Source organism: Peromyscus eremicus, chromosome 10 (assembly GCF_949786415.1).
Source record: "Peromyscus eremicus chromosome 10, PerEre_H2_v1, whole genome shotgun sequence".
In the NCBI taxonomy this organism is placed as follows: Eukaryota; Metazoa; Chordata; class Mammalia; order Rodentia; family Cricetidae; genus Peromyscus; species Peromyscus eremicus.
In genome coordinates this window covers 73750704-73773397 of record NC_081426.1, presented here as the reverse complement: position 1 = coordinate 73773397, position 22694 = coordinate 73750704, and positions in this window count along the sequence as shown.

Below are 22694 nucleotides of genomic sequence, written 5' to 3'. Positions count from 1 at the left end.
GGGATACAAAGAAAATTTTAGAATTATGGAATAGTCCATGAGGGTATGTCGTCTGAGCCAGTTGCCTCGAAACCATTCTGGATGTTGGATCATCAGGGCCATGGTGTCATCGGAGACCTTTCAGGGGGTCTTGGCTGGTCAAACCTGATGTATCTTAATCTTGAACAAATCCATAGCCTTTGGCTTTCTGTGGAAACAAAAGCAGAGTCTCCTTTCCAAAGTAACATATCCTTACATCCAAATTTTGAAGTCAAGGTACCTTTAAAATATACATTTTGGTTTAACTCAACATCTTTTATGATCAAGTGTTTTTCTGCAGTTAAAAATCCCAAAGACAACACAATCCAGATTCTCTGTGTGATATCCATCTTTACGTGGCTTATTTTTCATATTAGTTTTACTATCTCTTAAAGACTTTATTTTTTTAAAACTATGTATTTTTTTATATAACTGTATATATCACCTTTTTTGTCTCTTTCAAGCCTACGTATATTTTACACATTGTAAACTATTACATCTGAATCTGTCTTATTGTGAATCTATTGCTTTAAACTGCAGCAGTTGTGGCTGCTGGCTCTGCCCACCTCAGCTTCCCAACATGGCTTCGTTTACCACCAGCTCTGCGAGCTATCGTGGGTTTATGCTTTTATCCAAGCAGTGTGTAGCCCCAAAACCTCTTTTTTTGTTTTGTACTAGCAAAGTCTAAATCCACCATGCAGCTTAATGTGCCACTTGCAGAGGTCTCATTCCGGCCATACTGCAGGTCAAGCGCACACGCTAGGAACCCACCAGTAGCTCAAACCAGCAGCTGCTGCTCATTTGAGAGAGACAATTAGGAAGCTGTTTTTAGCTCTGTTTTAGAATCTTTTTTCTCAGTTTTTAGGTGGAAACTCTTGCCACCACGTTGGACGCCATTTGTAGCTAGAGTTTTCCTGCCTGGCCCACAGTCAGGATAAATCTCTCTCACCTGCCAGTCCCTCAGCCACTCAGACCCAACCAAGTAAACACTGAGACTTATACTGGTTACAAACTGTATGGCCGTGGCAGGCTTCTTGCTTACTGTTCTTACAGCTTAAATTAATCCATTTCCATTAATCTATACCTTGCCACATGGCTTGTGGCTTACCGGCATCTTCACATGCTGTTTCTCATCGTGGCGGCTGGCAGTGTCTCTCTGACTCAGCCTTCCACTTCCCAGCTTTATTCTCCTCCTTGTCCCGCCTACACTTCCTGCCTAGCCAATGGCCAATCAGTGTTTTATTTATTGACTAATTAGCAACACATTTGCCATACAGAACATCCCACAGCACTTTTCTTTCACAAAGACATGGACACATGAAACATATTTAGCATGGCATTGAATAGACATTTAACAATTGTATGACTGGCTAATTCACAAAAATCTACTATCAGGTTTTTACTATATTTGATATACACTATGTGTCACACAAACACACTATGAATAATGGTGGTTACTAATGGATTAGGAAGAAATTACTAAAGGGAGTGATTAACTGTGGATCTATCATGAATATATTTGGTTGTTTTCCTTTTCATCTACAGCTAAAGCATCAGGACACAATACAGGCATATGTACAGAATTGAATTTATTATCAATAGTGTATGAAAAACTTTTGATAAAGTAAATGAGCTTCAAAGTGGGGTAAAGTCTTTCCTGTTTCAAATAACATTCACTGTATAGTGACTGCAGATACTAAATACATTGATTTTAATTTAATTTATATTAATAATTCATTTCTCCTCCTTTTCATCTTCCTTTTCCTCCTACTGTCCTCTTCATCCTCCTCGTCCTTGTCTTCCTCCTCCTCCTCCTCCTCCTCCTCCTTCTTCCTTCTCCTTCTGCTCCTTCTGCTCCTCCTCTTCCTTCTTCATTGGTTTTTTGAGACAGGTTTTTTTCTGTGTAGCCCTGGCTGATCTGGAATTCAATCTATATAATAAGCTATCCTGGAAATCAGAGCTCTTCCTTCCAAATGAGAGAATTAATGGCTTGCCCCAATATTCCAAACTGTACATTTTGGTAATAAAGAAAAGAGTGAATCAAGCCCAAAATTTTAATAACCTAGATCTAGTTCCCTGGTCCAAAAAACACAATAATGTTTAATTTAAGACTGACAAGAAGTTGTACTTGGACCCAGATAAGGAAGAGATGTGTAGCACTGTCCCATCATATAAAACTTTTACAATACTTAAAAGTCATTGTCCTTAAAATATGTCAGAATTAATGATGAACAGTGAAGCAGTACAGCTTTTTAATAATGTAATCTAAAACCAATTCTCTAGATAATTTTTCTAGATGCTGCTGTGCTAAACAACAGAACAAGAATTTCTGAATGAAACAGTTGGCTCTCATGAGCCAGCTCTGATGTCAGCTATAGAGAGCCCAATCTAATAAAAAATTTACAATAAATTTTCCATTTACTGAAAGCAGGACATTAGTCACATCTATTATAAGTTCATGCAATCATCAGTATTCCCAGATTTTTACCAGTGACGCACAGAGGTGCATATTCAGTATTCGAGATTAACTCAGATGGCTTAAGAAAGATAATAGCATAGAGTGAAATTTATCTTATCATAATCTTAAAATAATGATTTTGAATTCCTTTAGGAAGAGAAAGTATATTATACTGATTTTCCAAATAAATAATGATTAATATTTGCAAATTGTTTTCTAAAGGAAAATATATTAAAATTGGATGAGAATGAATGTAAACAACACCATTTTACATGATTAGAAACATTAATTATGAAATATAAAAACATGGTATTAAATATATTAGAAAATCATACATATACTAGACATGTGATTATAGCTATATAATTGTCTTCTGTGATATAGAGGACATATGTTAGTCACTAGAAAAGAAAATTCATGGGATTAGATGATTATATCAGGACCAACCTAGGCCTTCTACAATGTATGACAGTTGTGTAGCTTGATCTACATATGGGACTCTTAGTGGTAGAAGCAAAGCCTGTCTCTAATGCTTTGGCTGGCTTCTAGGAACCTATTAGTCATACTAGGTTGCCTTGCCCACCCTTAATACTTGGTGAGGAACTTAGTCCTACCTCACCTTGATATGCCATGCTTTGTTGACACCCATGGGAGGCCTGCCCCTTTCTGAACAGAAACAGAGAAGTGAATTGTAAGGGTTGGGGAAGGTGGCGGGGGTGGGGAGGGGAAACTGTGGATATTCTCTCAAAAATGTCAGAATGAGTTCTGAAAGAATTGCCTTTTTTTCACATAGGAAAAATGTCCACTTTTGTATCTGAATAAAGGTAGTATTTTAAGAATTTGATTACAGCAAACTACCTAGAAATGTCAGAGGAGCCATATCTATGAAGTCTCATCAACATGGGTGCCCAAACAATACATGAAGAAGGAAAACAGCAATAGACTTTCTAATATGAATTGATGGGGAAATCTTATGGAACCTCAACTCTAGACAAAGAACTACAGGCAAGTACAAATGTTGAGATGAGGAAAAACAGTTTTCCCTAGGGAAGAGTTACTCAGTTGGTTATAAAATACCAAGTAGTCAGTCCTGAAATCATACACACCCACACCATACTAAACAGACTTAACAGGTTGTGTGTGTGTGTGTGTGTGTGTGTGTGTGTGAGAGAGAGAGAGAGAGAGAGAGAGAGAGAGAGAGAGAGAGAAAGACAATGCTCAAAGAAAAAAAAAGCATGCAAGAATTAGAGAGAAGGGTATATATGGATGGATTTGAGGAAGGAAAGAGATGGAAATAATAATTACATTTTAACTGTAAAAATTTATTAAACAAAAGAATTTGATCATAATGCCATAGACCCTTTCAGCCATATGCATAGACAAAAGTCAACACTTTAACACTTTTACACAAACTATGAAGCATTGCTAATAAATTTTAAAAAGTTGTTTAATACTCATTGTGTGTGTGTGTATGTGTGTGTGTGTGTGTGTGTGTGTGTGTGTGTGTGTGTCTGAGTGTATGCATGTGTAATACATGTATGCAAGAACCTATGGAACTTAAAAAAGATCATTGGATCCCCTAGAATTGGTATTACAGAGACTGTGTGCTGCCACGTGGATGCTGGGAATCAAACACTAGTCCCTAGCAAGAGCAGTAAGATCTTTTAGTAGCTGAGCTATCTCTCCATCCCCAGCCTGAGCAAAGCCTCAATAGATTTTTTTTTTTTTTTTGGTTTTTCGAGACAGGATTTCTCTGTGTAGCTTTGTGTCTTTCCTGGAACTCACTTGGTAGCCCAGGCTGGCCTCGAACTCACAGAGATCCGCCTGGCTCTGCCTCCCGAGTGCTGGGATTAAAGGCGTGCGCCACCACCGCCCGGCTCCTCAACAGATTTTTAATCCATTTGGTCATACAAGTATTAATTACTTCATGCAGTGTAAGGAAATTTTAAAAAATTCTTCAAACTACTAGAGTGAAGGGTTCATATGGAAATGTATATAGCCTGAAGATAAAGTAGGCTGTTAAATTGTGCATATGCTAAGTACTAACAGAAGTTGCCTTCAGATCCTTGGTGGCAGTAAACAGCCACATAATGTGCTTTGCTAATATATTACCAGAATTTGGGGTTTTGAAATGCTCCCTGTCATGTTCATGGACGATGTAGTATGTTAAGATACTAATAAGGCGAAATATGTGAGGTAAATAGACAAAAATTGAAGCTCCTTACACATAATTCATTGGGTAGCTTCACCTTAGAAGTCTTTTACTGCCGGGCGGTGATGGCGCACGCCTTTAATCCCAGCACTCGTGAGGCAGAGGCAGGCAGTTCTTTGTGAGTTTGAGGCCAGCCTGGGCTACCAAGTGAGTTCCAGGAAAGGCGCAAAGCTACACAGAGAAACCCTGTCTCGAAAAACCGAAACCAAAAAAAAAAAAAAAAAAAAAAGTCTTTCACAGATAAGAAAACATGTAACAGTGGGATCAGGATCTATCCTTGGTGCGTGAGCTGGCTTTATGGAGCCGATTAACTATGGTGGGACGCCTTGCTCAGGACTGATGCAGGAGGGAAGTGTATGGTCTTGCCTCAACTGAATGTACCAGACTTTGCTGACTCCCCAGGGAGAACTTACCCTTTGGAGGAGGGGATGGGGGGTAGGTGGGAGGGAAGGCTGTGGGTGAGCAGGAGGAGGGATGAGGGGGGAACTGTGGTTGGTATGTAAAATGAATAAAAAAGAATAAAAAAAAAATTCTTAAAAAGAAAACATGTAACAGACACTTTAACGTAGACTCCTGATTTGGCTTTCCAAATTACATACCAATGTTACCAATTAATTGAAATCATTAGACTGAGAATATTGGAAAAGTATGTAAGTTTGGACTCCTTGGACTTTGATGAGTGTATGTTTTCATGTGTGACCTAGAGTACCAATGGAAATAAGAATAAAATAATAAATAACTTCTGTTTCAAATTCAAGCTGAAATTGTGGGCTGTTATTATCTAAGGGGCATAATATTCATAATGAAATGCTCTGCACAATATTTTGAAAATAACAAAATTTTACTCTACACCTTGATGAACGTATGATTCTGTTTTGTGTGGATTCATAATGTATTTCAGTAATTTAGTAAGTAGAAGTACTCAGAACACCTCACAAATTCTTGAAGTATATAAATCCTTTCCTTTAGATAAAGTGTTTTTAAATGTATCAGATGAGGTTTCCTGGAGTGAGCCTCTGACTATCCAAACTCTAAAGTGGATCTTCTAATGCAATTATGTTAAAAATCTACTTGCTTTATCAGACTTTTAAAATGTCAGGTTAAAAAGAATAACTGAAGAAATAATGTGTAATATGAAGTTTTGTCAGCACCCAAGGAATCTTTATGTTTCATTAATACTACTTTATCCTCTAATCATATTAGGAATAATAATGTCGAGATTCAGTATTGATAGTTTACTGAGATTTTTAAAAATAAAGCAGACTCAGGGAGCTACAACATTTCTCATGTTTTCCTTTATGTGAGCTGTCAAATAGATAAAATAACATTGTGGTAAGGAGAGCCAAATGCTACTGAATATATCTACAGAAATTGCTGTAAGTAAATGCTTTAGAGGTCGATGGATGGCTTTAGAACTCTTTCTACAGCTTCCACATTTCAGTTTAGCCAGGTGAAGAGGTGGCGAGAACAGAGTTGATTTTAGTGTGGACGTTCTCTGTACTGCAGGAAGGGGCAGCACACTTCTTACAGGTTTCCTGTGATTTATAACTTTGTCAGTCCCTTCCCCAAGTGTACCATATTTTAATTATTCCGCTACCTTGTTTTCTACTATTTCCATCAATTCTGCTTAAACATTTCTAAAGACTTTGAACTTATTTTATCTATTTTGTGAATATCTCCATTCCCATATGTCATTTCTGTAAATATCTGCCTGTAATAGTAAAATAATTATAATTTTAATTACTGATAATACTTGTAAATTTGTTCCATTTTCCATTATCTGTGCCAATTTGTTGGATATTTTATTTTGGTTTTGAACTACAATTTAAAAATGCAGAGTCTGTTTCTACAGCCATTTCCTATTGATTGTTGTTAATGAATATATTATATGCAAGGAATTACTAATAAAGTGATAATATTAATAAGAACATAAATGAATTTTTTTTTAGAAGTTGAAATCAAACTCAGGGCCTTACACACCAGGACAGTGCTCGAACCCAAAGCTACCACTCTAGTGTTGATAAAGAATCTGATTTCAACTCATCATATGTCACTTCTATTGATGTTATCTTTTCTCACTTAGCAAATTCATGTATAACTAAGGTGTCTGTTTATTATCTATAGAAGGTAACTTGGCTTAAAAGTAACATATACTGTTTTAATATTCCACAAACTATTAGTAGAACTATCAATACAATTCCAAATTAGAAGCATATTGCTAAGTATTGCATTCTTGTAATGATAAAATTTCAGTTCTAAGAATATTTGACACCATCAAGAATTTATTGAAAGACCATTAAATTAACTCATATGCAAAAGTAAGACAGCATGCAGCCAGAAGCCAAAACAATGTTTGTTAGTCAGTTGGTTTTTTTTTTTTCTTTATTAAGAAATTTTTATTCATTTTACATACCAACCACAGATCCCCCTCTCATACCTCCTCCCATTTTTCCCCACCTTTCCCTCCCAACCCATCCCCCATCTCTTCCTCTGAAAAGGCCTCCTATCGGGTCTTGGTTTTTTTGAGACAGGGTTTCTCTGTGTAGTCTTGGCTGTCCTGGAATTTACTTTGTAGACCAGGGTGGCCTCAAACTCACAAAGATTTGCCTGCCTCTACTTCCTGAGTGCTGAGATTAAAGGTGTGCTGTAGGAGCTCACAAAGATTCCAACCTGTGGTTTTACTCAAGGTCAGAGAGTCAGAGCTTATGTTGCTCTCCAAGGCTGCATAATGGGATACAAAGGCATGGTTACCAGGTGTCTTCTACTTCAAGGCCTAATCACAAGATGCTTTGCCTTGGGGCTTATTTTCCAAGTGTTTTGAAGGTCTAAACTTGGTTGTAAAAGAATAATGGAGGGACATAGGAATGATAGAATGAAAGAATAGATTATTGAGTCTACTTTTAAGCTAAAATGCAACTACTAGTCTCAGATATTTTACATTGCTATGGATTTTTATATATTGATACAAATTTATGGTTATTTTTGTTATACTATACTGTATATATGTTTTTACTTCTGTTTAAGGTGTTTGTGTATATTAATACAAATTATAGTTATTTTGTTATAACATACTTTTTATATGTTTCTACTCTTGTTTAAGGTATTGTACCTATGCAAGTAATTTTAAGATGTAAAGCAAAATTCTTACCCTTTAAAGTTATTATTACAAAGTACCTAGGATAATTAAGAAATACAGGTTAGAAGTTAGTTATCTATAACAATCAAATTTGTAGTGAGGTATATTTTAACAGTCAAATAGAGATATATTTGAAATAGTTGGTTTTAAAACACTATAGACATCTACAGATTATGGCAGTTAAGATGTTTTAATAACATAAGGCTTTCCATGACAGTGAGAAACTGCTCCTGGCAGCACCAATCTAATTTATAGAAGATGATGGTATTGAAGAACCTCCATATTGAGTTTGATTTTATTATGTGAAAGTTAGCCACTGGGCAAGAAACTACCTTGCCTCAACTACTGACAGTATCTTGTCCAAACTGGACAAGCAGGACACAAAAGAAGATGACTGCTGAACTTTGCCAAGACAAGGTAGGGTAGTCCTTCAAAATTCTGCTTCACAGAAAAGTCTGTTAGATACTCTAGGCCATAGGCCCAAGATGGATGCCCCAGCATTGTAGAGGAACTTTGGGTGATTGTTTAGGCAGCCAGATTTTTCTGTCATTTCTATAGTGTTGGAAGTTGTTTGCTCAGCACTTCCACTTTACTCAGATAATGTTTCATCCTTCTCAGGTCTCTGATGGGGATTGAAAACTATACAGTTATACCACTTCTTTGTTGCTAAATTCAGGAAAGAAACTTAGAAAAGAGCTGTAGCAGTTATAAGGTTGAGGGACAAAAAAAGCTTAATTTATTTATCTAAGAAAATGTTTTAAGGTCTAAAAAGATATTTTTAGGTTGGTAACACAATTTATGATAGAATGTGGTTTAAGTATAAAACTTTGGACTCACCAAGATAGTATAGATACTAGAGTAATTTATCTGAATTTACCAAAGAAAAATGAAATGGACATTGTGTTATTTTTACTTGCTAATATTCCTATTGTAAATAGTTTTACTGTGTTAGAGGTTAAAACCTTTCCTTTTTATTTAGACAAAAAGAGGGAAATGTTGCAGGATATTTGATCACACTATGACACCCAGAGACTGTGTTAATAAAGTTAACCTTGAATCAGGAAGTGGAGTCAGTGACTAGCCATAGAGAAACCAGGAATATAGATAGAGAAGATGAACAGGAAGGAGTAGGGAGGGGCTTAGATATTTCACAGTCTCTTTGATCTGGGCAGTGTGGAGAGAAGGTCAGCTGGCTGCTCTTTTGCCACTTCTTTGATCCAAATATCTGATTTTGAGTCTTTATGGGTAATAGAACTACTTAGATAAACGTAAGAGACATCCCCACTACCAGCACCATTTTTTATTAGTTTCTTTTCCAGGTCTTTTTTTATAAAAATCTTCTGCAAAATACAATTAAATAAGAGTTTATTTGTGCTTATAGAATAATGGCATATTCTATCATGGAGAAGTCAAGGCAGAAGCAGCTTAGAGAAGTAGTCACATTAAATCTACAGTCAAGAAGACAGATGAGAACTATGAACGTGTATTACTGCTCCATTCTGTTTTTCTACTTAAATACTTCAGGATCCAAGACAATGAATGATGTCAACCAAACTGGGTGTCTCTTCTTACCTCAATTAATACAATAGAGATAATCATTTTAAGGCAGGTCCAAAAACCCTACATCTAGGAGATTCTAGAGTCCCACAAATTGACAATTAACATTAGCCATAACAGTCCTTAATATCATTATAAAGCTGAATGTGAATTTGTACTTCTGTTTCCTTCTGTGGAGTGGGCCTTAGTGCAATCAGAAAGCTACTGATTTCCTCCATAGCATTCATGCCATTATTACACTCATGGACATATCTTACCATGCAAGATGTTCCTACTGTAGATCATGGTGTTCAATGACCAATAAGAAATTTTTTTCTCGTATAGCAGCCTTCTCTGATATTATTAAAGCTAGTCATCAGGGAAGAAGACTTCTTTTAAGTACCAGTTAGATTTTTCCATGTCCTACGACAAAAGTCATTAGGATGTTGTCATAGATTTCTGGTGTGCAATGAAGATAAATGATAATAATCTTTATTACTTTGGGGTTATCTTGGACATGTACAACCAGAAGCTCAAAGGCAAAATTCTGCATCTTGTGTGTGTGTGTGTGTGTGTGTGTGTGTGTGTGTGTGTGTGTATGTGTGTGTGTTTTGTCTGTTTGTCAGTACTTTATGTCCAACAGGCCATTGAAGTTTCGGATCAGGACAGATGTATTAAAGGATGAAATCGATACAACACATACACCAATACAGAATGAAGCAGTACCACTGCATCATGATCCACCAGGGAGAGATGGGGAAACTCTGGACAAGGTCAGCAGAGTCCTGGCATCAGGAAGTCTTCCACCACCTTCCTCCTCAGATTCTTTAAGGGTCATGTATCTTAGAGATGATCTCACCCTTCGGGCCAACCTGCTCCATTTCATTGGTCATCAGCTTGAATAGCGGAATTCCCACAACATCTTTTCTTAGAGGAGCATTTTCCTTGTGTAGGATAACTTCAATTTAACACTTTCCTATGGATATGTATTGTGTTAAATTTTTAAAGTTGTGGATGAAAATCAGGCCTCCTCATGAACACATCAGTATGAAGTAATTGAGAATTTCAATTCTAAAACACATATTAAGTTGTAAAAACTAAATGATCTCATTATTTAGACAAATATTAAAAAAATTGTGTGGTTAAATTTCTTCTGTACTTTGGTGGAACACACAACACAGAGTAGACCACCTGTCTCTATTCTGCCAAGCACATAGAGCTACTTGACTTCTGTTACAATCTTGTCTAGGTATTTATTACTGGAGAAAGGGCAAATCCTATATGTTGTGGGATAATCTTTTTTTACACTGTGAAGATGTCTCTCTTTTATCTCTTTGCCTAAGGCACCTTCTGATTGGTTTAATAAAGATATAAAGAGCCAATAGCTGGGCAGGGGAGTATAGGCAGGACTTCTGGGAAATGAGAGGAACTTGGGGAAAGATTCTGAGAGGCAGGAGATTCACCAGTGAGATGTGGAGGAAGTTAGATGTACAGTATGGAAGAGAACTAACAAGCCACATGGTAGAACATAGATAAAAATAAATGGGCTGACTTAAGTTATAAGAACTAGGTGGGCACAAGCCTAAGCTAAGATTAAGCTTTCATAATTAATAAGTCTTCATGTCATTATTCTAGATCTGGTGGTTCATATAAAATCAGACTACAGTTATTCAGAAAATGATTATGGCCTTTCTCAGAGAGATGGATTCCATTCCTTAAACAGACAGGGGGGTGATTTTTGCTAGATAATGCCTCCATTTTCTATCTCAGGCCCTGCACTAATTCACTAGCATTTCTTCCTTCCCTCTCTTCATTGCTGTCTTTCCACTTCCTACTGCTGCCAAGTCTACATGAACCAAGACTCCTTATTGATCTTCATTCCCTGGTTTCTTGAATTGGAGTCTGTGTGTGTATGTGTGTGTGTGTGTGTGTGTGTGTGTTTATGTGTGTGTAAGTGTGTGTGTGTGTGTGGTGTGTGTCAGTGTGTGTGTGGTGTGTGTGTGTGAGTGTATTCTCCAATTTATATAAATATGGAAGTATACTATTTCTTGCTCATTATATTAAATTAAAATTGAAGACTTGTTTGTATTTATATTCTCTTAAATACAAAATGCCTTTATATGGACTTGAAAGATATGTTTAATATAAATCCCACTAATAACTTTTGGAATTCTTGTTTATGAATATAAAACAAAAATGTTCCCTATTCACTATAGCTACAACAAATCAGAATAATGTATTAATTTCTTAGCTTTCTATCAGTCCTACTTCAGGAACAATTAAATATTTCCTCATTTATTTACATTTTTATGAATTGTTGTTTGGTTGTATTAACAATTATTTTATGCCATGTGAAAATGCAATAAAAATTAAAAATTTGATTTGTCACTATGTATTCGGGATAAATTATGCATAACTTTAAATTTAAATTATTTAATTATTTGAAACAAAAGAAAGGATTACACATTCCATAATTACAGAAAGAATTTTTCTACTATTTATAAACACAATGAAAGAAGCATTTTCTACATTAATACACACTAATTATTGACAAGTTCAGTGTACAATTTTCCTAGTTATGCAAGCACATGAAATAAATAAACCCTGAACTTGACATTTCTGAGACTTTAGAAAAGTCTAGAAGATAATGATGTATTTTAAAAGCCATTTAATAAGCATATAGCCACATTTCTTTTATAAAATAAGCTTTTTCCAATTAAACTAGAGAAAAGAAAATGGTTTACACTTTTATTTGATGTGATGATCCCATATGTCAGAGTTATAGCAAAGAATTTCAGCTTACACAAAGAAATAAAAACTAGCTTGAGGGCAGTTTTTCTGATATACAATTTTATGATTGTAATAAATATTCTTTTAGTAAAATCTAGTGTTGTCTGTTTATTCAAAGTCCACTAACTAATAAAGGGGCACTGAAAACTCTGCACCAGATGCTCAGTTGGTTAGTTATAGATTCTCCACTGAGGTGAATTCCGAGAGTATATGTAGTGGGTAGCCATTCCAGCTTTGATCTGGAATTTCCAAGCCCCATTGAGACTTCAGCAACTGTCACGCCTACAAGGCGGGGCCAAGGGAGGCGCATGGGGACCCAATATCTGGATCAGCGAGCGCTCTCTCTGTTCAGGGACCCTGGATGGTGGAAGTGGGCCAAGCAGAGCTCCAGAGAACACCGCTGGACTGTGATACACCTTCCCCAGACCCCGCGACCTACCTATCCCTTAATTTGTAAGTTACACCATTAAATAAATCTCCTTTTAACTATGTGGAGTGGCCTTAATAATTTCACCAATATCTGGCGCCCAACGTGGGGCAAATTCCAAAGGCCTGGGTGGCTCCCGCCCTCAGCCTCCTCCCCAGCTAGCGGGGTACCTAAACCCACCTGCAAAGTTCCATATAACCAGGGAACGCCTACATGGTTCCAAGTATATATAAAATTACTTAAAAACTTAAAGGGAATTAAAACTTTGAAAATAAAAGCTATTTTGTCTTTCAGTGCAATTTTTATTTTTTGGTTTCTTTTTTTCATTTTCTTAACTAACTGCATTATAGCCTGTTGACTTTTCATTGCCTAGGCCAATAACAAACATTTTGATAACACCTATGAATATAGGTTTAGGTTATCAAAATTGTTATTTGGCCAGAAAGAGGACAATAATTTTTCAACATGAGCATACATTCTTCATTTCTGAATTATAGTGGTGATAGTGATAATACAATTGATACCCCAATAATGGATCATAAAAGTACTGGAGCTGCCTCATATTGACATTCAAAATCTACCTAATCAATTTTTGGAGATATTTTAAATTCAAGCATAGTATTATTGCGAAGTTGACTCATACATTTGAAATTAAATAAATTCTATTGAGATGATGAGAGTGATTGCTCAAATCTCACTACTTCCACATTTTGTTACTACATTTCATCGTAAACTCTATGGTCAAAATTACTCTAATATTTGTAGAGTATAAATTTTATGCACTCATTCTCTATTAGAGTTGGATGAATATTATGTAACTTTCTAACAATGGTGACATAAAATCAAGCCTACTGGGAATATTTACTTCATATAATGTGACATTTGCTATAATCCATGATTTAAAAGCAATGCTTTGCTTTTGCCTCCTATGTCTCTAGCTGTTAAGCAATAGTACCTCTGCTGCACCATGAGAGTCTCCTGAGCTATTTGCAAAAAAAAAAAAAAAGAAAAAAGCTGAAAAAAAATTAGTTTCAGAAGCCACATGGATGCTTCATCAATTAGATTTTTTTAACATTAATAGTAATAAATCTTAGCTCTTTTTAAAGAAAATAATAGCATTTCTTCTATAGCAAATGTTGGAAGTATTTTTATTTGAAATTATAGGTCTGAAATATTAATCAACAGTATGCACCAATAGCAATTTGGCTTATCGAGTGCCAGTGTACAAATTTTCATGAATAAAGTAAGGGTATGTGCTGATTTTTTTTTTTGTCAACTTGACACACGTTATGTAGTGGGTAGCCATGCCATAACAGTTACTTGAACCCTATGTGACTGTTAGCCCACAGATTAAATGCCCTCATTGTTGTTTTGTTTTTGAGACAGGGTTTCTCTGTGTAGCTCTGGCTATCCTGGAACTCACCAGGTAGACCAGACTGGCCTTGAACTCAGGGATTTACCTGCCTCTGCCTCCCCAGTGCTGAGATTAAAGGTGTGCACTACTACCAGCCAGATAAATGCTTTCTTTTTTAAGTTTCTTTGGCCGTGGTGTTTTGTAACAACAACAAAAAATTAACCAAGACAGAATGCCTTGTCACAGCAATAGAAAGACAAATAGGACAAGGTACAATAATTGCATTATATATAATGTTAAGTACTCACAGTAAACAAGCAGAAAATATGAACAATTTTAGAGCAAGAGTCTAAGTCACGCATTATATCGTGAGAACTTATGCATAATTTTGTTTGGATATTTCTTAGTTTACTTTTTTGTTTTCTCCTGAAGGGTCTGAGCTTAGATCATATAAGAGAAATTTCAAGGCAAAACCTTACTTAATGCTCTGTGTATTACACTCAGAATTCTTTAGGCAATTGCATAATACTTATCTACCTGTACATATTTTCACTAATTAAAAAACATAACTCATTCTAATTTTTTGACTTGTCAATTATGAATATGATACTAAATACTACAATTAAAAAGTTCAAGTCCTCAAATTCTGTTTTCCTAATGGAAATGTACCACTGTACTGTGTAATAATCAATTTTTAATATTATATCTACATAATTTTTCTATTTATCCTCTGTCTCCTATGGAAGGCTGCTTGAATTGAGGGGTGTTTCTGTTCACTTCTCTCTCGCTCTCTCTCTCTCTCTCTCTCTCTCTCTCTCTCTCTCTCTCTCTCTCTCTCTCTCTCTGTGTGTGTGTGTGTGTGTGTGTGTGTGTGTGTTTGCCTGAATTAATGTGCTCTATTTGCCTGTAGATTCCCATGGAGATCAGAGCAAGTTGTTGGATCCCTTAGAAATGTAGTTGTAAGCTACATGATGTAGTTTTAGGGAAACAAACCCAGATCCTCTAAAAGAGCAATAAAGGCTCTCAACCACCAAGCCAAGCTCTCCAGTCTGTGTTTAGTTAAGATACTAATAGATATATCTTTTTTTTTTCAGTGAATTTTAAATTTGGGAATAGAGAATTCAAGGAGGCAAATGTTGATATTCCTATATTCAGGAGCTGGAGAGATGATTCAGCAGTTAAGAGCACTGGTTGTTCCTCCAGAGGAAACAGATTTGAATCCCAGTACCCATGTATCAGCCTTCTATCATATGTAAATCCAATTTTAGCAGATTAATGCCCTCTTCTGGCCTCCACAGGTACTGCACACAAGTGATACAGACATACACGCACCCACACACATAAAATAAAAATAAGTAAATCTTAAAAAGAATATTAGTCTCTCCAAACCACCACTTTTGGATTTAGGGGCAGAATGAGTAACAAGACAGTGCTCTGGCCTTTCCTATATAATCTACAACTTTTTGTTAAAAGACAAATTTATTCTCTTTTTATTCTGTTTTTTTTTTTTTTTTTTCTGCAATGTACTTGACAGAGGCGATCTCAAACTTGTAGCCAATGTAGCTAACACTGACCAAAATACTGAAAAGGGAATCTTAAATAATGTCAGATTACAGGGAAGAAATAAAATGTTATGCAGATGCACAGACCATAATTTTGAAAATGTTTCCTGGCAAGGAAGTATATATTGCAAAGTTGTTAAATGGTGTAAAATATTCAGAATACACAGCACTATTTTATAAATATATGAAGTGAAAAGGGTAAAGAGCCCAAGTGTGACACAGGATTGGCTATACTAAAGAAGGTAGAGTTACAGGGTAGCCTGCTGTCTTGCAAGGTTTAAAACTATAACAAATTAAAAAAAAATAGCAATTGAATTATTGTTAACATGAATGAACTTGGCTTTCACTTTGTTTGCATAATTTCACTGAAATACAAATAAAACTTAAAGAAATTCTGAAGACTAAAGAAAAATATTTCATTTATAGTTATTTCAACCAAGATTTTTTAATTTGTTTTTTTTCTTCTTTTCCTTCCCCTCCTTTTTCCTCTTTATCTTTGGTATGGCATTTATCTTAGTTTCTCATCCTGCTACTGAGAAAAAATACCCAGAGAAATGCAATTTACCCTAGAAAAGGTTCATTCTGGCCACAGTTCACAGAGAAGAAGTTAAGTTGTTAGGATTTTGAAGCAGCTGGTCACATGATATCTACAACAAGGAAGGAATGGACAATGAAGAAATGTTGCTTTTCAGTAGTAGAGTCAAATACTTCTTTTTACTTCCTGGTCAGGAAATGGTTTCATCCATAATGTTCAAATGTCCCAACTCAATCAACACTGTCAGGACAAACTTCCATAAGACATGCCTTATGGCCGGGCGGTGGTGGCGCACGCCTTTAATCCCAGCACTCGGGAGGCAGAGCCAGGCGGATCTCTGTGAGTTCGAGGCCAGCCTGGGCTACCAAGTGAGTTCCAGGAAAGGCGCAAAGCTACACAGAGAAACCCTGTCTCGAAAAACCAAAAAAAAAAAAAAAAAAAAAAAAAAAGACATGCCTTATGTACCTGTCTCCTAGGTGATGCCAGAATCCATCATGTTGACAACTAGTAATATCCTGACTCCATCCCTTGTCCCCATAGACTCGTTATCATGTTATAATAGAAAATGTATACAGTCCATCTTTAAAAGCTCCCGTAGTCTTTAACAAGTCCAGCATTTTAGAAGTATAAAGCCTTTTGTCTTCTATTTTTTTTTAAGTGTGAGCTCCCAAAAACTTCAAACACAGCTCAAAAATTTCAAACATAAAATGGTGTATAGTAAATTTTTGTCTTCCAAAATGGAAAAAACAAGTCACAGCAAGTAAAAATCAGACCAAAACAAGACCAGTATCCATCAAGTTAAACACGGAATGTACCTTATACACTTGCCTGGTCTCCAAATGGCTTGGCTAGCCTCACTCCTCACCTTTGAAAATCAGATCTACTCCATGCCCACATCTTTCCTAGACAAATTAATTACTGTCTTGGCATTTCCAACATCCTCAGGAATCTATGTAGAAGAGGAGACAGATAGGTTATTGGAACCATGGGTGATGGAGGACTCCAAGGAAAAAGTGTTTGATAGAACATGACTGGTGTACATATGAACTCACAGAGACAGCAAGCACAAGACCTGCACAGGTCCAAATCTAGTAAAATCCCAGCACTGAGGAGGGCAGAGAACACAAAGTGCCACCCTGAACAAGAAACTATCTTCAGTTTATACCTCCTGGGAAACAGAAAGTCAGTTCTTTTCAAGAGTAATTGGCCAAAAAAAAAAAAAAATGGATTGCATGCTTCTTTTTTTGTGTGTGGGTTTTGTTTGTTTGTTTGTTTGTTTGTTTGTTGAGACAAGGTTTCTCTGTGTAGCTTTGGTGCCTGTCTTGGATCTCACTCTGTAGACCAGACTGGCCTTGAACTCACAGAAATCTACCTGGCTCTGGCTCCTGAGTAATGGGATTAAAGGTGTGTGCCGGCATAGTTTTATTGTTTTTGTTTTTTGTTTGTTATTTTGTTGTTGTTGTTTTGTTTTTCTGTTTTGACTTTTATGTTCTGGTTTTTAGTTCAGTTGGCTTTTTGTTTCGTTTTGTGTTTTGAAAGATAAGAAAGAACATGAAATAGGGTAGGTTGGGAGGTGGGAGGATCCAGGAGAGGAGTTGGTGGAGGAGGATGAATACAACAAAAAAAGATAATGAAAGTTATTAAGTTAAAAAAGAAAAAGTAATGAATGTCTAGAGTATTTGGAAATGTTTGTAACATTTTGTTCTAGTGGTAAATGTTAATAAACTTTCTTAAGTTTTTAATATATATTCATTTTCTTAGCCATTAAATACTGAGCATCTAATATATGTCAATTTCAGTAACTAACCTTGAAGGTAAACAAACTTATTACCTAATCTCATGTAACCACAAACCCAGTGGACGAAGAAAACATAAGATCACAAATACACAGACTGAGTGAAGGGTGAGGGACAGGTATTCTGAATAAGAGTTGATTACACATGGCTTCCTTATACAAACAGGTTTTGGACTGAATTTCAGTAAGTGAACAAGATTATTTAGACTTGAGAAGAAAAAAATATATATGTCTCAGAAATTTGAGAAAATGCTAATAAAGCAAACCCACTATGCCTAGGGAAAACAACAGCAATTTGGGATTTTGTAAATGTTAAATGCAAGGTGTCCTGCCATTGGATATGTGTCTGGGAAATGATCAAATGGCATAATGCAGTCATCTTGGAATATCGTGTAAAGTGTTCTATGCATGATGGACGAACCATGGAAACTTACCAATGAAGCAGTGTTAACGTGGCCTTTAGAAAAACATCAAGTAGCTTAGTGCGTGCTGAATATGAATGGGATGCCAGAAAAAAAAAAGAAGGAAAGAAAGAAAGAAAGAAAGAAAGAAAGAAAGAAAGAAAGAAAGAAAGAAAGAAAGAAAAAAAGGAAGGAAGGAAGGAAGGAAGAAGGAAGGAAGGAAAGAAGGAAGGAAGGAAGGAAGGAAAGAAGGAAGGAAGGAAGGAAGGAAGGAAGGAAGGAAGGAAGGAAGGAAGGAAAGATGGAAAGAAAGACAGACTACTAAAACAGGAACAATAAAGACTTACCCTGCATTCTCTTGTTGATAGACCAGCTTTCATTTCCAGTTTATTCTTTTCCAAGCCCACTGGTCCCTATGTCCTTTAATGAACACACTATGTACAATATTCACTTTTTGTTCCTTCATCCTGGGATGCTCTTTCCTCATGTATTCACAAGGCGTTCTGAACATCATTCAAGTTTAAACTCATCAGACACCCTATTAATTAGTCATCTCCTGTTAACCACCCCAATATTCCATAGTCTTTATCATGCTATTCACTCTAGTTTTTTATATACTTCATATGACCACCAGCCATGTCCTCTATGAATCATTTTTCTACATTCTCCAAAAAGAACACAATTAGCACTGGAAATGATCCTTTGCATGTTTGCTTCATTGTGCATCTTCAAGACCAAGATTCCTGTTTGATGCACAAGTTGTTACTATTTGTTTGAAGCATTAGCGATAAAAAAGTCAAGTCAGAACAAATATTAAAGTTCTTCTTCAGTTTGCTGCTAAATTCTGGTAATTTTTGTTTTTTGATTGTAAAATCTTAGAAATCATTCTTACCCTATAGGTCAAAAATAATGTTTCTGGCTGGGCGGTGGTGGCGCACACCTTTAATCCCAGCACTCGGGAGGCAGAGCCAGGTGGATCTCTGTGAGTTCGAGGCCAGCCTGGGCTACCAAGTGAGTTCCAGGAAAGGCGCAAAGCTACACAGAGAAACCCTGTCTCGAAAAACCAAAAAAAAAAAAAAAGTTTCTTTCTTTTATAGTTATTTATTCTTAATTAAAGTCATTAGGGATCATCTTATATACTGCGTCTAAGTTTAATGGAATAAGTATAGGCTGATAATCTTCAAAATGGTTTTATTACCAGTTCCTATGTGTATGCACATGTCTTCCAACTTAATGCCCACACCTCTAACATGGGAAGCTTGACTTAATAGACAGAGTGGTACAAGAGCTCAGAAAATTGCTTCATTTATAATAAAAATCATTGCACAAGTTCACAATTTATCTGTGAAATGAACTTATCACTATTCCTCATCGTCTTTTTACGATTTCTAAGTGTTTTGTCACTGTTCTTGGATTTAGGTTGAAGAGTAGCACAGGCCAAATAGCCACGACTGGCCTGTGGCACATTTTGCCTGTAGTGTTATATACTGATACTCTAGAGTTCTGCAACATCACATTTATTGTCACAACACTTTTATCTTAAAATCCACTTGAATAGTATTTACACCAAAGAAATCACACAATAATGTAAAATAAATTGGTGTGTATGTGTATATGTATGTTTCTTTGTTCTTGTAGAGCTAATTAACACTTGACTATATATAGTCAGGGAAATATAGTTTGTTGTTAATAACAAAACCCCAATAACAAAATTGTGCAAATTCAATATCAGAATGTTTTAAGCACTAAAATCAATAAAAAGCAAATGATATTTAGCTTAAGTACAATATACATAAATCAAAAGGAGTTTAAGGTGTTTGCAGATATAATCTGTCAAATACTGACATTCTTTACAAAAGTTACCTCAATCAAAAAGACAGAAACTCTTTGCAAAGAAGTCTTAGGAGAGACCACTGGCATACACAGCTGTCATAATATGTCAACACTAGAAGCAAGTTTCTAGTTGTTACAGAGGTTCTCTTATATAACAGCTCCCAGAAAATGTTCTCTATAAATATTGTTATTAAAGATCATATTATTGAAATCTCTCAAATGTCGCATCATAATTTATTTTTCTTAGAGGTCAATGTTTGAAGCATCATGTAGTATATAAGAGGATATCATATATGCCCAAGTTTATAATCATCTTCAATTTATACACAAAAAAAATATAGGGCTTAGCATGACTGTGCTGTGCTTAGGTCCCCACAGTTGATTTCTTGACTAATGGTTAAAAATAGCCTGAGATTATAAGATCCCTCTGTTCTCATCTAGCTGGTATTCGTCCCTATCTTTTTACAGAGTAAAAACCTGAGAGAAAAATAAAATGTCGAAGTCATGTATATTCCAAAAAATGTGCAAACTAGAGGAGAAATGTGGAGAACAAATTTTTAGAATGAAACCATTGAGGTTCTGTTTAGTGATTGAGTACTAGTTTTACTGCCTTTAAAATCAGATCTTGATGAAATTTCTTGTTCTTTCACGCAGGTGAAATATATAATTCTGGGATAATTGATCAGTCTGCAAGAGTTTTGATGCTTGTTGCCTAGATATTCGGCCAAAAGAGCAAATTGCATCTATTGTCTCTAGTCAGAACTCAGTAGTGAGGGAGTCACTAAGAGTTTAATCACTGATATTGAAGAAAATGAGTCAGAATGATAAGAGAAGAAAAATATCAATGTTAATTTGTTTTCTAAAGGCAATCTGCAATCAAAAAAAAACTGATAACCATCTCCAATTGGATTTTAATCCAATAATCTTTAATTAAGGAGTTGTTTTTAAAATTTGTTTGGTTTTTAATTTAAATTATGAATGTCAGCTCAATTAAGGACAAACATAAAGAGATGCAAAAAGGAGAAATAGTTTGCTAGCTTTGTATTACCCTGGAAATACTTAATTTTCCTTGAAAATTATCACTAAGTAAAAATGATACCTTTAATTTAAAATATAATCAACCATGTGTTTGTGTGTGTGTATGTGTGTGTGTTGCATTTGCTGTGTGTGTGTTCATGTGCTCATCTGTTTGTAGCATGAAAAGATCAAATTTAAACACACACACACACATATAAAAATTTAATAAGAAAGAACACTTGACCTACTACTAGCTAATTATGCCTCATTAAACTATCTTTTAATTCTTTAAGAAAATTATACAATATGTTAGAAAGTATTAATGTCAGCCTCAATGAGTAGATGTTGAATTGTAAATTATAAAAACGCAGCACTAAGGAAATGTCTTGGTACTAAAACTCCAACTCGAACTGAAAATTCAGAGATTGAGCAGAGAGTTGCGCTTTGTAGTTAAAAGCTTTTTCATTAAACAATTTAGAAAATCTAAGGTAGGCATATAAGTTCCCTTTGCCTATCAGGCTCATCCCACATTAACCTGCACAACCAACTCCCTTCCGTGGTACAAATATTGAAGCAAATTGCCTTTCTTAATACCCTAAATTCTCAAATTTACTTTAGATATTACAATATTTAGTGTCCAAAAATCTTCCATCTTACCTTGGTCTATGTTTACTTTTACTTTTCAAAGCATTTACTTCCATTTCACACATAGTATATCTTACCTATTTATTACATTAATTTCTATCTGTAATTTCCAGATTATAGACCTCGAGCAATCAGATTCATTTTTTTGCTGTTTTGTTCACTGATACATCTCAATCAGCATGATGCCTGCTGTAAATTGTGAACTCAAAATAATTTGTGCTGAAGATAAATAATTAGACAATATATACTTCTGAGTTTAAGAATGTAAAAATGTTATTTTCTAGGAATATTGCCTTTTTATGTTACTTGCCCTTTTTCCATTACAGCTTTTAATATTCTCTTTGTTCTGTATGTTTAGTGTTTTGATTATTATGTGTCAAGGGGGCTTTCTTTTCTGGTTTAATCTATTTGGTATTCTGTAAGCTTCCTCTATATTTATAGGCATGCCCTCTTTAGGTTAGGAAATTTTTCTTCCATGACTTTGTTAGAAATATTTTCTGAGTCTTTGTGAATCTTCTCATTCTTCTATTCCTATTATTCCTAGGTTTGGTGTTTTCATAGTGTCTCAGATTTCCTGAATGTTTTGGGTCAGAAATTTTTTAGATTTAACATTTTCTTTGACCTAGGTATCTATTTCTTCTATCCTATCTTAAACACCTGGGATTCTCTCTTCCATGTCTTGTATTCTGTTGGTGATGCTTGAGTCTGTAGTTCCTGCTTGCTTACCTAGAATTTTCATCTCTGGGATTCCCTCAGTTTGTGTTTTCTTTATTGCTTCTATTTGCATTTCTAGGTCTTTAATGGTTTTATTCATTTCCTTCAACTGATTTTTTTCTTGTCTTTCTTTAAGGCATTTATTCATTTCTTCCAATTTCTTGTTAATTTTTTCCTTGAATTCTTTAAGGGATTTATTCATTTTCATATTGAGGACCTCTATCATCTTCATAAAATTGGTTTTAAAGTCTTTTTCTCATC